Genomic DNA, 17,069 nt, shown 5'->3' with positions numbered 1-17,069 from the left:
AAAAAGTCTAAAGTCTAAGTCGAAAATTGGTTTTCTTATGTACACACAGCTGTTCAGTCCCTGTAAGTTATCACATTGTGTGTGTGTGTGTGTGTGTATAAAAATATACAATCACTACTAAACATAGCTGTACTTACAAACAAATAGGACGTAAGAACAAGCTTTCTGGATGAAACATGATTTTATTTTGGGGACGTACTGTAATTGCTTCCCTAATTGTCTCTAAACCATGAGTGTTTTAACCTTTAGATTATTGCTAGTTAATGTAATGGGCAGTCTCTGCCAACATGCTGACAGGTTCTTAACTTACCTCACTGCTTTATTCGTGGCTAAAGTCAGCTACAAAGCTAACTAGCTTCTAACAAAAGGCTGAATCTCAAGTCCCGCTCAAGTCCTTGATTGAGGGGCCTTACGTTTTGCATGAAACAAAGCATAGTACCTGCTCCATACTGTAGTGCACTGGTTCTCAAGTTTACACAATTCAAGTCCAGGATAAATATTTTGAAGCGAAATAAGAGAAACTTACAAGAGTTTTCCACTATCTCCATGGCTTATTTTCTACTCCTATTGCCTACATAATACAAGCATGGCTTGAGGAATGTGTTAGTGTTGTCAGTGAAGTTTGTTGAATACTGTGTAAACTATACAGTGTGAAAAATCAGATCAACTGGTCAAGGTTGAAGGGTTCTGTAGGTTATAGTGTTGTTTTCATTTACAACATTGACTTCCATTTCTTCTGGACCAAAGCTGCCATGGTTCATTCCAAAGGTAATCAAATAATTATTTGATTAATTTTCAATGTAGAAATAGTTCAGAAAAGAAAATCTAATAATCTATATGGGTTGACCCCCATCTTTGTTGCTTGGACCCCTAAATATTTCAATTAAATATGCTCATAACATTAAATAATACTGGAATTAATGGCTTTCACATCCAAATCCAGAAGTAATCCAGTGTTACCCCAATCCAAACACTGAACCCAGTCCAGATATTGGCTCTCTCTTACTCAGCTGCTTGCTTAACTCACCTGTTCCTTGTTAACGCTCATTTACTTCAGTCTATTTAGACCAGTTCATTTACAGCCTGCAAGATTTTACCATTCTTCTGTCTTTCTCACTTTTTTTAAATCATTATTTTATTTAATTATTTTCTCTTACTTCTGGTGTTTGATCACTTTTGTTTGCAAATTTAGATTGTTCATACTGTAGTCACCTTGCACACCTTATTTAATTATGTAATTGGTTTTCAACTATATATAATAGAACTTGGGAAAATTCTCAGAAATGTGCAACAATAAGAATGAGGTGGATTATTATTATTTAAGGAATCTTAAAGTAAAATATATTAAAATTTATTTAAAAAGAAGAAAATATTAAATAATTATTACAATTGAAAGGAGCTGATCTGTAATATAAATTTGACTGACTGAGGTCAGAGGTCAGTAGAAAATGATTGTGCTGGATAGGATGTTGAATATAAATGGTATGCCAAACCTAAAGGGTATTTTGTGCACATAAGGTCTTCCTTTTTTAAAATGGCTTAAATATGGCCAAAAGAAAGTCTCTTTTTCATTGTTTAATATGAAATGAAAGTCATTATATTTCTGCATTTCAGAGTTCATGAATTGCATAAATGGTTATATCAGTGCTATAGGTAAAGCATTTTACACGCACAAACACTAAGGTTAAGGGTTTTAGGTAGAGCATCAAGTTAAAGAACCAGTTGGGTCTGTTTTTTTTTTTAATGCATTAAAGAAAAACTTTTGATGACAATAATATTTCTAGAGTATCAAAAGAATTTTATTACATCCACATGCAATGTGTAACCGCTTTTAACTGAAAATAAAGGAATTTATTTTTTCAGTAGAACTGCCTTTTTAAAGACAAGTAAATGTCCGATAGCTGCAAATTCATTTATTTGATCATTACAATTACAAAACAATCAGGGACATTCATCCTTATTAAATTCCTTTTTAAGTCTGAATTCATGAAGAAGTTTTCATTAACACACCAATGAGAATTTTAATTACAGCAACAACAATAAAGTATGGTAATCTGTGCAGTAGTAGTATAAAAAAAAAAAAGTGTGCAAAAAAAAAAGAAAGAAATTGAATTCCTTATGTTGTACACAAAGAAACTGCTTGAGTTCTTATGTACCCTGAAGAGAAAAATTGCCCCAGAGTGCAACAGATTTTAAAAGCCAAGATAGAGCGAACAAGACTAAGGATTCTCCCAATCCTCTTGAGATTTTCTCTCTCTCCTCCTGTCACTTGTTTCCACTACAGAACAGAGTGGCTAATCCAATCAGATGGCTCGATATGTTCTACCATATTGCACCTGTACCCCAGTGGATAAAGAGTGATCTTGTGGATTAAAGAGGGCCAAAGAGAGCACGGAATGGGTGCAGCCAATTCAACAAGACGGTCTGTCTCATCCTGCAGACCTGAGCCCACTTTCCCCATGTCATTTAATGCACTTCCACACTCGCACCTGAACACTAAACAAGATGTCTGAGAATGAAACTGGAAAAGATGCGCAGGTCGACCTGCTGTGGGTGCAATCTGTACGGAATGACAAAATGGACTCCACATTGGCAAACTAGGCTAAATAGATAAATGTGCATCTTACAAGTGCTGGAATTCTAGCCTAAAGTTTAAGGTGGACTATTTGGCATTATATCAGTATCAGTATTGTTGCATCTATTTATGGCTAATATGTGAACCAAAATTATTTGAAGTCCTGAATGGTGCATGATAATTAGGATCCATCAATAACCCTTTTTTTTTTATTTTGTTTGTATAAAATCTTATGTAACTTAATTATATTATATTAATTCTATCCATATAAAAAAATACCTAGTAATTAAATAACTAATGAAAATCTGGTAAATTATTAAAAAAAAGAATGGCGATATCTCATTTACAATTTAATATACACATTCACTTAGTATGTTGACTGGATGTTGATTCTACGATTGTTGTGCAAAATAAACAAATAAATACAATGGTCACCATTGGCCTTCATGTTACCCAGTTGGATTACAGATGTTTCTATAGTACAGTAAATGGATGGATGAATGGATGGATGAATATTCACTCAGTAATTTGTTGAAGTACCTTGGTAGTGTTTATAACTTTAAATCTTCTTGGGTATGATGTTACAACCTTAGACTTGGGAATCAGCTACCATTTTTCTTCATACATGTTCAACAAGGTTTGGCCGTGTTAATTGAGTCCATTCAACTATTTATACTATAGCCGCTACACCATTGTCATTACTGTGTTTGTCATTAGCATGTTGGAAAGTGAAGTTTCGACATTTCTTCCTTCTAACTAACTACATGAGAACCTGGCTGCTCTTAAACAAGTTCTCTTAGTTCTCTCTAATCTTATCCTTGATCATGACATGACTCCCAAACCATAATGCTGAAAATATTCCCACAGCATGACGCTGTCATCACCATGCTTCATTGTAGGGGTCAAATCAGTAAGTTGCTGGGCAGTGTCTGGTTTCCTGCTGATGCAACATCTGGCATTCAGGCCAAGGATTTCAATCTTAAGTTTCTGGATCGAAGAAACTTACTTGAGCTTTATTTGAATAAACAAACCACTCATAATCAAACTACTCATGATATTGTGAAGCTCAAATATAAACTGCAGATGGAAGAAACATTAAGGGTGACCTTTCTGATTAAGCTTTAATGTCTGATGCAGTAGTTTTGTCACATTTGAAATAGGTGGCATGCTTAATTACTGTATTAACGTTACTACTCTCAGCCAATAAGGACAAACATTTACTGAAGCATAACGCAATTATGTCATCAAAAATGACATACATGAACCAGTGTACCTTACTTTACAATAATGTACCACTGAACACACATACACCAAACCAAAACGTTATCCACACCATTGCTCATGTATAACTCCACCCGGTTTGCCAGACATAGTGTAGCAAACCCACAGTGTAGGGACCCAAGTGTAAGTGTGCTTCTGAAAAAAACTAAAAGTACTGAGCACAGATGGTGAGTGTGGCTGCCAGCTCCATCACACTCACACCCACTGTTATGGCTGGGACAGGAGTGTAAGGCCTTCATGGATTTCTGCTGGGTTAGTGCATGGTAAGACTCAAAGGCCACTAAATATGTGGCTGTATTAAAAGTTTAGCCAATTTATAGCACATTTCATGGAATTCTTACAAACATCAGCTTCTACTTTATCAACTCCTATTATACAATAATAAAAAAAAAAAGGTTTTGTTGCACAACAAAACCATCAACCACATACACCAACCAAGCCCCAAAAAAGCGGTTTTACATATCACATCTTTATTAACACAACAATTTTTTAAAGGGAATTGTGACATTTCCATAGAGGATTTGCATCCAAATACAAGCAGGTGGATTGAAACCCCACTGCTGCGTTGTTAAATCCGTTAAATTTGGAACGTTGCCTGGCTGGGCCTTGGCAACTCCACCCCGAGGCCAGAGACTTTATTGGCTATTTTGAAAAGTGCAGCAATACAACCAGTTGTGACTATCAAGACTCATTCAGGGCGAGCATGTTTACCCATGTAGCAACTCTGGGTGGGTGAAATAGCTATTTTTGGAAAAACATCATATATCCATGAGAGCTCACAGAACATATATCTAAAAGTTGTTTCTATTCTTAAAACTGATTTTTTTTTTTTTTTTTTTTTTGTGTGTGCATAAGAGTGATTCTTTCTTCAAAGTTCTTTTTGACTATATGAGAAAAACAGCTGTATAAAACCCTCCTTGTGGTCTTTTTAAAATCTGCTTTTCAAGGACGTGCACAGTCTGTGTTCTGGGATTTGCTACATTGCTCACACTTTGGTCCTTGCACCATGCTAGAAACTTTGAACGTGAACATGAAGAGACCTTCAAAGCATTTGATCTCCTATGCCTTCATATGGTTTTTGCATTCCGAAGTCTTCTTTGCACATTCCAAGGTTGGAAATTTGTAATCACGTAAGATATATAAGGACAACTTTTTTTTCCTGTTATTTGCATACGGATATGATAAGATTTTGTTTCAAGCAATCTTGTGTGTTTTTTGCAAAATGCACTATTTACTAAGACATTAGCACAAAAATAGAAGCCACATTTATCTATCTATCTATCTATCTATCTATCTATGGTATAAATATATTATATTTTGCATTATTTCAATAGGTTTCATTAGGCTCCTTTTGGATCACTCCTGACTCCTGAGTGATTTGGATCACTCCATGCCAACAACACTTCATGATTCACAATCTTCTAGACATGTTACTGATCTACCTGTAAGTCAATTCTTTATTCTATTCAACTAGAAAACAAGCTAATTTTTGGAATCTCTTAAACAGAAGGTTCTTAAATAATCCATACATTTTTTTTTTCAACTTGCTTAATCAGTTCATCTCTATCTCCAGTCAACGAATCAAACGTAGCTTGGATTTGACGGGAATAAAAGCCTACAGCCATGGTGGCCCTTTGCGCATAAGATTGAAGACCCTTGCCCTAAAATATGAATCAGTCTGAACTGTTCCATTAAAAGTGCTAATCTTTAAATGAACTTTAATTAAAGCAGTAATGGTGTGCAGCTTAAAGGAAGGAACATAGGCAAATTGTTTAATCTGTTTTAATTACCTGACTTGCAGACTATTAATTAATTGAACATTATACAATTCAGTTCACTTATTTATTCAACACAACAACTAAATCAAATTTGCAGTCTTGAGAGAGGGAACTTGAAGGGGAGGGGAAGAAAGGAAATCTAATTTCATTTTTCACACCTGAATGCACAATATATCTGAATATACAAACAAACACAAGTGTTGACTCCTTCACCGCAGAAGTTTCATCTCTGCATTTATCACACGGTTGACTCTGGCCATTCCATTTACAATACATGCTATTTAAAACGCATTTAGAGATCACATCTGTTCAGCTGTCTGATGGAGCAAGCTGATGATTGATTTAATTCAAAGCTGGAATGGGATGTGATGGAACCACAGTAGGCATGTGTTCCAGTTCACAGATGAAGCTCCAGGCAACTCTGTGGGATTTGTCTTCTTTGATTGGGCCCTTGTGGGATGACATTTGGACTGGTCTTAGTAAATACAAGAATTCACACACTGACCCTTCCAACTATGAACGTTTTACAGTTAAAAGGGTACAATAACACAAGTGAAATGGTATCCTGTAAATATATACTGTAGTGGCTAACTATATTCAGACACCTTATGCTATATGCAGTATAGACAGTTTGAGGACATTTGACTATCATGACGTCAGTCATACTAGTGGGGGAAGAAGCCCTGTTACTTTGGTTCATAATTTACATTCAAAGTGTCTTTTGGTGGCAAAAAATAAAGATAACCTAGCAATTGTTAGTTCCTGTTATTCTTATTACTTTTTTCATATGCAGTATGTTTTGCAACTTATTTAAAAGGGAAACAAGCAGATGAAAATAGATGATAATTTGCAAAAGTTTGATTTGTTGTCATAACGTGATTACTTCAGACAGAAAACAAATACATGATTCCTCCTGGATTTGGTGTTTGCTAGCACTGGGTCGTTCAGTGCTCCTGTTGCAAATAAGACAATCTTTTAAAATTTCCTGTACTAGGCTAACTAACTCTTCCCACGGCTAAATCACAAAGAGCATAAAATGGAAAGCTAGCACACTATGTGGGATTCATGATTAAGTGTTCCACAGGAGATCTTTTCTTCCAATGGTCATAAAATTATACAACTCTTCTCTGTAACATGTACAGTATAGAGATAGACACTGTCGGTAACAATACTGCAGATGAGATAGTTACTCTTAGTAACAATAACATAATATTGCGTTCCTGGATAGTTTGTGCAGTATTTACCAGCTCTCCTGGGCCATACCACTTTTTTTACCAATGCTCTTGGGCCATACCACTTTTTCTAGTAATTTCAGTTAATTTCTGACTTACCTATGCAATTTAGAAAATAAGATTTGTGTTTTCTTGCTAAAAGTCCATCTTTGACTAATTGTATTATATATTTGTGATTTTTAGCACTGGAAGTGGGTAGAACCATGCGGGACAGATGTTGTGACATCAGGTTGCAAACCTCTATTACTTGGTGGGCCGTTTGATGTCGCATATGCCATTGAAGATCTACTGTACTATATGCATGGGGTAATGTTAAAAAGATTAATTATACTACGTGTATGCATGGCTTCTTACAGTGGACATGTGGCCATCTGTCTGCTCCATGCTTGTGGTTCCTAGGACAGCTCTTGGCTCCCTGACCACCTTGCTTTTTGCTATGCCATTAACTTGACGTTTCTTCTGCTATATCTGCTAGTTAGATCACTTTAGCTGGTCTACGAATTCCTCATTAAATATTTACTTTACTACTTTTGGAGTTGCTTTTGCAAAATTATATAATGTACACCAGCAAACCAAACTGATATAAAGTCCAAATAATAAGTAACTACAAGGATACACACTTAAACCCACAAAATAAACAAACAAATAAATAAAAAGTTTATACTCACGGCGTCACAGCATATTGTATACTTATTAACATGATCTATTTCTGAATAATCTCTTATTAGCAGGGGAGAATATGTTTTGGCAGATGTACAGGCCATTAAAGTAAATGAGTAGGATTAAAATAAAACACAATGCATTTACCATTGTAGTTGAATTAATGCTTTAATTCATTTAATTCATTCATGCTTTAATGAATTAATAACTCTCTTTTTTTTAGCTTACTACTCTTTTAACTTATTGTAAACCACTTTTTTTTTAAAAAGCAGTACAAAACAGTTTAACAAAGGGGGCGGGGGGGGGGGGGCATAACCTTTACACGGGAGAGGTCTGGCTTTCCTACTACAGTAAATTCGTCACTCAGATGAGAAGCCAAAGTCAACAAACATGAACCCAGCTCGAACTGGTAGAGGGGCAGAGCTCATTTTCTCATACATTTCTCTTTGTTTTGCCGGCACTGAGGGTGGCTAAATAATGTCAGCCATTTAATGTAACATAATATCACTATGCAGAATGATGGATTACTGGTCAGCACTGTCGCCTTACACCTTGAGGTTGCGGGTTGGATTCCTGGTCTGTGTGCATGGAGTGTGCATTTTCTCCCCATGTTTGGTCGGTTTCCTTAAGGTACTCCGGTTTCCTCTGACAGTCCAAAGACATGAACATTAGGCTAATTGGTGTTACCAAATTGCTCGTTATGTTTGAATTAGCTTGTGTATGGTGCCTTGCAGTGGTGATGGAGTGGCAGTGGATGTATTGGAGTGCCCAGGCTCCAGGGCCCCCTGTGACACTGTATTGAAATATATATGTACTATTGAAATATACATGTACTATTGAAATAAGCGCAGGATGTAACATACTGATACATCCAGCATGTTAGTAGAAATCTAAAATGTTATGTTTTTGTAACTGCATTTTAATACTTTGCTAAATGATTTGTGATACTTTTTCCAAGAAAAGAATTCAATTAAATGTTGATTAAATTATTTTACATTCTGGCAGGTTTATGTTTTTATTTTTTAATTCATGTGAAGTGTGTAATGTTTTATGTAATAGAGTAGATGAAATAAAGTACAAGCATGCTAGGAAATACCCTGTAAATGGAAATAAGAAATGAACCATAATTAAAATGCACAATTATGTTCATACTTCCTTTGTGGCAATTTAATTTACCTTGGCATTGTCCTCTCGAGCCCGAATATATAAAAAAAAAATTGTGGCACTATAGTTGGTTTGTGGCATGAGGAGCATGATATGATTTTTTTCCTCCTAAATAAATAAAAAATAATTAATGATGACTGATGGCTGATCATTTAAAACAGCTCTGAGATTTGTTTTGCCAAATGTAAATGCATGTAGTCGATCCCTGCAAGCAATACTTACCGACACACAGTCCATCATGATACTGTACATGTTATGATACAAGTCTTTTTTTATGGTAATGAATGGATGAATGAATGAATAAATGAATGAATGAATGTATAAAAAAATGAAAGCATGTTATCTTTTGCATAAAAAGACTAAAAAAAAGGAACACCAGCAGTGGACACAACCAAGGAAGTTGGCTGTCAAGTGTTACGGGCTGTTCTGCATATTAACCATGTAACAACCTACTACATGCATTTAATTACAGTAGCATGAGATATAAACTATAAAAGTTTAGAAAAATAAATCAAAAATATGTCCATCCTGCTAGCTAACCAAAACCAAGAAATGCAGAGGAATTGTGGCGTGTAGTACAATTGTCACAGATGTGAAGCAGTTCTCAGAAACCATGGTTATATAACTAAATATTAGTTTAGAGATGCACAAGAAAGATTAAACTTTAAGCATTTTTGTTTAAATGGTAAATTCATCACTTTGTAAAGATGAATGATGACACTGCTATTTTTTTAACAGACTAATATTTGTTTTTCTTCACTTTCTGTAAACTAATAATCCATTTAGCACATTTTTCTTCATGTTTTGATTCAGAATAGAACGTGCATTTATGTGCATTTATGTGATTTTTAAATTAAAAGTTATTATATGGATATGGAGCTTTACTCACTTTTTGAACACAACTGTATGTCAGGGGTCGGCAACCTGTGGCTCCGGGGTGCAGTTAGTGCTCCCAATTCATCCCAAAGTTGCTAGTGGGGTTAAGATCAGGGCTCCATGCAGGATACATGATTTATTATAGTCCATCCTTCTTCAACAATGTGCTCATTCATGGAGAATGCAGGAGAGCTGCGTCATGCTGGAACATCATCATGCTGGAACAGAGTCAGACTTTTTAATTCATGAACAGAAATTTTAAAGCTATATCATACAAAGAAACTGTGCATTTCTAATTTTGTGGCAACCACTTGTGGGTGTGAAGGTCAGAAGTTCACAAACTGTATCTTAGACCTCTGATGTCCAAGATATAAGAATGTCATCATAGAAAAGTTAAAAAGTTCAAGACGCAATTGGACAAGAGCCACTAGTGAGTTTCATCACAATATAATTGATTAATGTTGGGGAAAAATATAATTGGATGACAACTGTAGAAAATTAAAAATGATAAAGAAGACAAGAGTCTCCTATTATTGTTATGTGTAGAAAATTGCTTTAGAGGCTCTGTTCTCCCAACAGCATTGAAGGAATATATTACAGTACATAGGAGATGATGTAATTAATGCATGTGTGCAGTGATCCTTACACTTTTAGGTGTTCTAGTGTGTGTGTGAAGAAATGATTCAGAATAATGTATATTTTTTAGCAGCAAAGTCAAATAACATCTAGGCAACAGTGTGGATCAGAACTGTAGATGTATTTATTAGATTTGTGATACGAAGATTTACATACTGCAGATGCAGACAAAGTAATTCACATGCATTCACTATATGTGTGTGTGATATTGTCTGATCATATATACATATTCAAGAGGGGAAAAAGGGGAAAAAAAAGTCACTTGTTGTTCTTGTGTAATATTACAGCTTCTATATACACAAAGTACCAAACAACATGCATACGGGGGAGAAAAAAAAAAAAAAAAACATGTCTCTGCTGTATTCCTGTATGTTCTGGTCCTAACATTCTGCAAATAATTAAACGCATTTCACTGCCTAAAATGACTTTTTTCCCCAGTCATGCCTAGCTTTGAACTTGTTTTCATTTTAGCCCTTATCACCTTAAAGCCAGAAGTGTTACAGCTTCTGTGGGTGCAGACAATGCCCCGAAGTGGTGTCCTCGACCGCCAAAAACAAGATTACTATGCCAGCCATTACATTACTCCAATCGCAAAAAATATATTAGTGTCCACTGCGGGGAATAGACCACTTTGGAGTGAAATAAGGAAACACTAACATGGAACTGAATTTGATGCTAGAGCTATGTGGGAATAAATAAGTACAGAGAATATACCACAGAGACACTGTATATTTTCATACGGTTGGGTTGATCTATACAGTAAGTGCAGAACAACCTAAACAAAAAGCGAATAAGGGCACACAACCACAAAACCAGATGCCACACCACCAAAAATACTACAGTAAAACAACAAAGACAAAAAAAAAAAAAAAAAATGAAGACAAAACTGACAACAGCAGATGAAAAATATGGACAAAAAAAAATCAAAGTCACAGCAGCAAAAGGAAAAACATAAGAACACAACTACAGTAACAGCACAACAAACTTCACGTGACACAACAAGAAACCTAAATCGCAATCCTAAAAACATAAAAAACAAATCAAAGCTACAATTACGAATTAAAAACAGAAAAGACCATTCTGAAAACAGAATATGATTTTTGCTTCAGCAGGGTCAGTTTGAGAGTTTATGAAAAAAAAAAAAAAAAAAAACTTAGACAACTAAAGGATGTACACTTAAAAAAAATATGCGCCTAAATAAATCTACTGGTGCTTTTTTTTACCTTAAATATACCGTATATAAAATATAATATATTAAAGGTATTGTGTATTTAAGTCATTCATAAGACATATTCATCATATTGACATAAATGCATTTTTTTTTCTTGTATTTTGGCCTCTGTTATGAAATTTTGAAGGGATTTACCTAGATGTGAGTGAAGTCAAGACTTTCAGCTTTAACAAAATGGTCTATTCTTTTGTTGATGTCCATGGGCTCCAGATGTCGAGCTGCAAATGATGTCTATCCAAGTATTCCTGGCAATTCTTCTATGTAATTGTCAGTTTGTTCCACTATTTATGAACCTTCCAAAGTGCGTTCGGAAACTCCTGAATGGTTAATACCACACTTTTTTCAACCCCCTTGAACTAAATCCTAAAAGATTGCCTACACTCGTATCTTGAGTTTTTCATGTTAAATGTGGTGGTGTACCAAAATGTACGGACCTGATTGTAACTTTGGAATAGTTTATTAAAACAAGCCCCATTCTTTCTCCTTCTGTTACGGTCATATATCCAATCAACAATGAGGAATAAAGACTTGCCTTTTCGATTTAAGTTAACTTTTGATGCCATTCTGAACTTACTGTTACAGACACCATATAACATGGACTGCAGAGTTGACACTGACCTTGGAATATTTAGATGCACCAGTTTTAATTAGAATTTATTCGGAACAATGATCACACAGTACTATAAGAATATCACTGTCAGATTTTATAAAAATACTGAATGTGGATGAAACCTGATCCGTATGAAAATGCATTATTCGGTTCAGAGGAAGGTTTTTGGGTGAACGCAAGCAAAGAACAGAATCTAGATGTAAAAATAAAACAGGTTTGCACATTTATCCAAAAAAAAAAAAAAAATCTGCGGAAAAACAAACAATTACATTCATGGGTGCCTTTATTTGCTCCATGATTGAGCAGTGCACGGAGACAGAAGAAGGCCGACTAATTAACTTGCGCTTGAAAACCTTTATTCTTAGCGTGCTGTCACATTGATGGATGGTTGATTAAAGTCAATGAGATGGCTATCAGTACATAACGGCGGAATCAGTGAAAAGATTCCGCACCTGGAAATACCACCCTGCTCTTCTAATGTGGGCCGGCATTACCATGGGCCATCTACTCACACCACCGGTGAGATCACATGCTGCTGAAGTGAAGAAATGTGATGAATTGATGGCTGGTAAAAAAAAAAAAAAAAAAAAAAGAGGGAAGGAAGGACAGCCAGCACGTAATGCCAGCCGCCACACTAAATTGCCTGTTTCTGCCATCTTTTGATGAGATTTCTCATTAGAGGCCTATACAGAACACAGCTCTGGTAATATTACAGGATTAATTAAAATGATAGGAATGGGGGATTCAGCTGTCAGTGGAGAGAGCGAGAGCTGTTCCAGGGTAATCATTGTTCTGATCAGAGGGCCATTGTATTCGTATGAAAGCAAGTACTGACAACGGCCAGTGGCTCGCATGTGTTTATCTTCAATCCCGGGCCTGTTGCGTGCTATATATATATATATTTTTTTTCCCAGGCTCGTCGTTGATTAAGCATTCAGCCTGTTCATACTGGATAGGTTCAAAGGCTTCATTTACTTGCCAGCACTTTGAGCGCTCATCAGAGCATGTTTTCAGACGTGTCTCCAGTCCTCCTTCTCTTTCGTGGTTCAGCAGCAGATTTGTCTTTACATATTCCAGGAATACACACGTAGGCCTGGTCTTCTAAGATAGCAAGTGCTCAAAAATACAGATTCTTTTAACCAAAAAATCTTCCGGTCACAAAAGAAAAAATGAATGTACATGAAAGTGGACAAAACAAATATCAATACAGTATATTGTATGTTATATGATTCGTATGTATTGTTTCCTGTTACACACACAAGCTTACCAAATACAAACAGGCAGGAAATTATTATTGTTATTTGTTAATGTTTTTTTTGAAATTCAGCTCTGTCATAATCTGAACATAACATTTTGGGTCTTACTACAGTATAGTATTTGGGAAAAAATCATGACGCTCAGTCATAAATATATTAAGTAATTTATATCACTTTATATATATTTATATAAATATAATATTTGCAATTCTTTCTTTTAACCAATAAAGCCTTACACTGTATTAGTAATAATTATTTTTAATAAATTTATTACCAGAGTGGTCATGTTGAAGCAAATTCAACTTTTTCTATGCAAACTACGGCCAAAAGAAATGTTGAAACTTCTCTCTTTTTTATATATATATATAATTTACTCCTGTTTTAGAGTTATTTAATGAGGATGGGGCATTATCGATATTTATTTATTTGTTTATTTATCAATTCAAGTTTTTCTATTTAAGCCTAATTCAGGCTGACAGAATTTATTTGAGAATTGCTTTATGTGAGAGGTGTTCAAGTCAAACTGGGAATGAAATTTTAATGAAATTTCTTTTAAATTAAGGCAAAAAACTAATGGACATTTACAGAGGACTTCAAGCACAATATGGTGACAAGACTTTTAGCCACAATAAAACATTTGAATAATGTAAATGTTTTAAAGAATGCCGTATGTTTGTGCATGCCGATTCCCGCTGGCTGGCTAGACCTTTCCATGAGTGAGTAAAACGCCAAATCCTTGGAAATCAACGGATGACTTGTCCCCAATTTGCAGGAAAGATGCACATTTCTGTGGAAACTGTACACACAATCATTCACAAACACCACTTGCGCATAACAGCAACTCGGCTGGGAGTTATTACCACATCCCCCATACAGTCCTGACCCCGCTCCAAGCCATATCCACATGGGAGTTCCTGGGAGGCCAGTGTTTCAGATGTTAACCAGGTTCTGGGGAAAACTCTTTCAACAGATTATAATTACCTTGATGGTATCCAAGCACGAGTGAAACCATGGGATGAGTGCATGTGGGGATTATATAGAGAAATAAAGTCTCATAACCATGTTATACTGCACAAATCAAAAGTCCTTATTAGGTGCCCTTTATACTGTAAATATACTCAGATGACAAATCTGGACCTGTAGGCAAAAACGTATTTTAAAATCTAAATTACAACAAATGCTTAATTAGACAACTTCTTCCTTGCTGTAGCACCACTTTTGTATATGCTGAATACAATAATGTTGAACATTTTGTAATGTATGAGACCTGATGGTGAGTTGATTGTAATAAACTACTGACTTCAGATCATTCTAAAGAAAAAGAAGAGTGAAGGTAGCTCTGGTTTTGTTTGGCCTTGTATTGGATTTAACACCATCTTGGGTCTGAATAAAAAAAAAAAAATTAAAAAAGAATGTAATATAAGAAAATAAACTTTAGAGCTATATTTTTGTGCCAATGTTTATACTATTCCAGAGTATTTATGAGTACTGCTTCTGTCATTTGTTCTGAACCTTTAAATCTATTGATTTGAAAGTTCTTTTTGAAGCATGCATGGTTAAAATGTATCAAGCTTTATTTCCAATTCTGCTAGCTCTTGTGAAAAATGTAACCATTCCTGTGCATTTGATGTTTCTAATAAGTCAATAAATTTGTAGTGTAGAGCACCGTGACCCTGACGAGGCTCTAACAGTCTTTGGTGGATTAATGACACCAGTAAATCAATTGCAGCATGTCATTTGGGGATATACAGTAGTTCTAAGCAAAATGAAGAATTGTCAAAGCCAAATGTAAATGAACCTAGTAGCAACCTGAGGTGATATTTAAACACAAAGGAGAATCGTTTCAAAACTTGCAAGATGTCTTCACTGTTCTGACCATTTTCTTCTTTCCTGCAGTCTACAGCTATAAATAAAGGCGGCATTCTTCGGTCGGGACAATAAAAACCTCCCTCCATCTGTTCAATCACAAGAGAGATTTAACAGATTATAATTGCATTATTGGCGCCTGCTGCTCTCCACCATCGACCCACTCAAGAGACCGAGGTAAATCCCTGATACTGACTCATGAACACAAGTCAAATGCGATGACACATCCACCAAAACTGCATTATTACTAATTATTTGGTAGGAAACATGAAATGCATTTTTACCTATCACTCATATATTGTCGATCAGGAGTTGTTTTTTTTTTTTGTTTTTTTGTTTTTTGCCAAATTGCAAAGTACAGGAAAGTGTTTGTACTGCGCAGGAAGAAACTATCCCATAAGGTTTTGAGCTGCGTGCGCAAGCAGCACAGATTCTCCAGAGCCCAGAGGACTTTTCCTTAATCCTCTCACATTCTGCCTCTCATCTAGAGAGAAAGAGAGAGAGAAAAAGAGAGAGAGATATTTGAGTGTTTAGCTGAAGTAGGCCCGGAGGTAAAGTGAAGCGGTGAAGCATTAAAAAAAAAAATCTCCCCCTGCAGTCTAAACACAGAAAGAAATATCTTACAGGAAAGTATTTATCTTTATGTCCCTTTGAACTATTTCTCTAACATGTCCTAAATGTTTACTGCTGTTACCTATTTTATGAAACTACCTTTTGAACTTTATTATAGACATCTAAACAAGTCATTAAAAATTGGATCACCCAGAGATTCATCCATTTATCTTTAATTCAATCAGCCAATCATGTGGCAACAGCACAGTAAATAAAATCAGACAGATACAGACCAAAAGCATCTCAGAATTGAGGAATTGGGAAAATCTAAACGTCTATGAGCATGACACGGTTTAACTATTTGAGATACTGATAATTTTCTGAGATTTACAAAACCAAACATTTCTAGAGTTTATACAAAATGCTATAAAAAAAATGAAGTGAAACAGGACTAAATTAGCAACAGGACTAGGGGTTGTTGATGTAAAGGAACAGAGGAGAGGTAGACTTTATAAAAATTAATATATATATATATATATATATATATATATATATATATATATATATATATATATATATATATATATAAACCTTTTAGGAAGGCAATTGTAACCGAAAGAACCAATCTTCCGGGTTGGGCTGCAAAGCATCGTAAACAGCACAACATAATGTACCTTAAAGTGGATTAAAATTGTGTGGCTACAATATCGATTTAAGTCCTCAAAAATAATAAAAAGAATATAAAATATTATATATTTAATTCAATTAAATAGAAAAAAGTAGGGGAAAGTATTTAAAAATTATAATTTATTTTATCCCTCATCATTGCCAGATTTAAAAGGGAACCCATCCTTATTCAAAACATGAAACAGCCTCTGCTACAGTACAGTATATCTGTGTGCTATAAGGTTGAACGTTCAGTTTTATAAGAGGAAATGTGTTTTAGTTAATATAGGGTTTACTTTGGGAGGCTTATAGGTTTTAAAGTACTGAATTACGATTTGTTCCTATATCACGGATATTGTAGAGTATAACAAGCTTTTTGTTATTATATAATAAATAATGCTATAAGATAAATATGTTATAGAGATATCTTACTGAAATTTATCTCTAGATGTTTTTTTAACTGACTACTAAATAATATATGATTAATAACTTTTAATGAATCAGTCAATCACAATGTTATATTAGTGTCAGCTTACATTTATAGTAACCTCCTTTGACCCACTATCTTAAAGTTTTATCTACAAAAAGTCAACAAAAGAGAAGACATTGTTAATAATATTAATCGCCTTACCCTAAACTAACCATACACAATCTGACCTTCCATACATTACACAGAAACACATGCA

Source organism: Clarias gariepinus, chromosome 28 (genome assembly GCF_024256425.1).
Source record: "Clarias gariepinus isolate MV-2021 ecotype Netherlands chromosome 28, CGAR_prim_01v2, whole genome shotgun sequence".
In the NCBI taxonomy this organism is placed as follows: Eukaryota; Metazoa; Chordata; class Actinopteri; order Siluriformes; family Clariidae; genus Clarias; species Clarias gariepinus.
Note: the sequence above shows the minus strand (reverse complement) of the source record.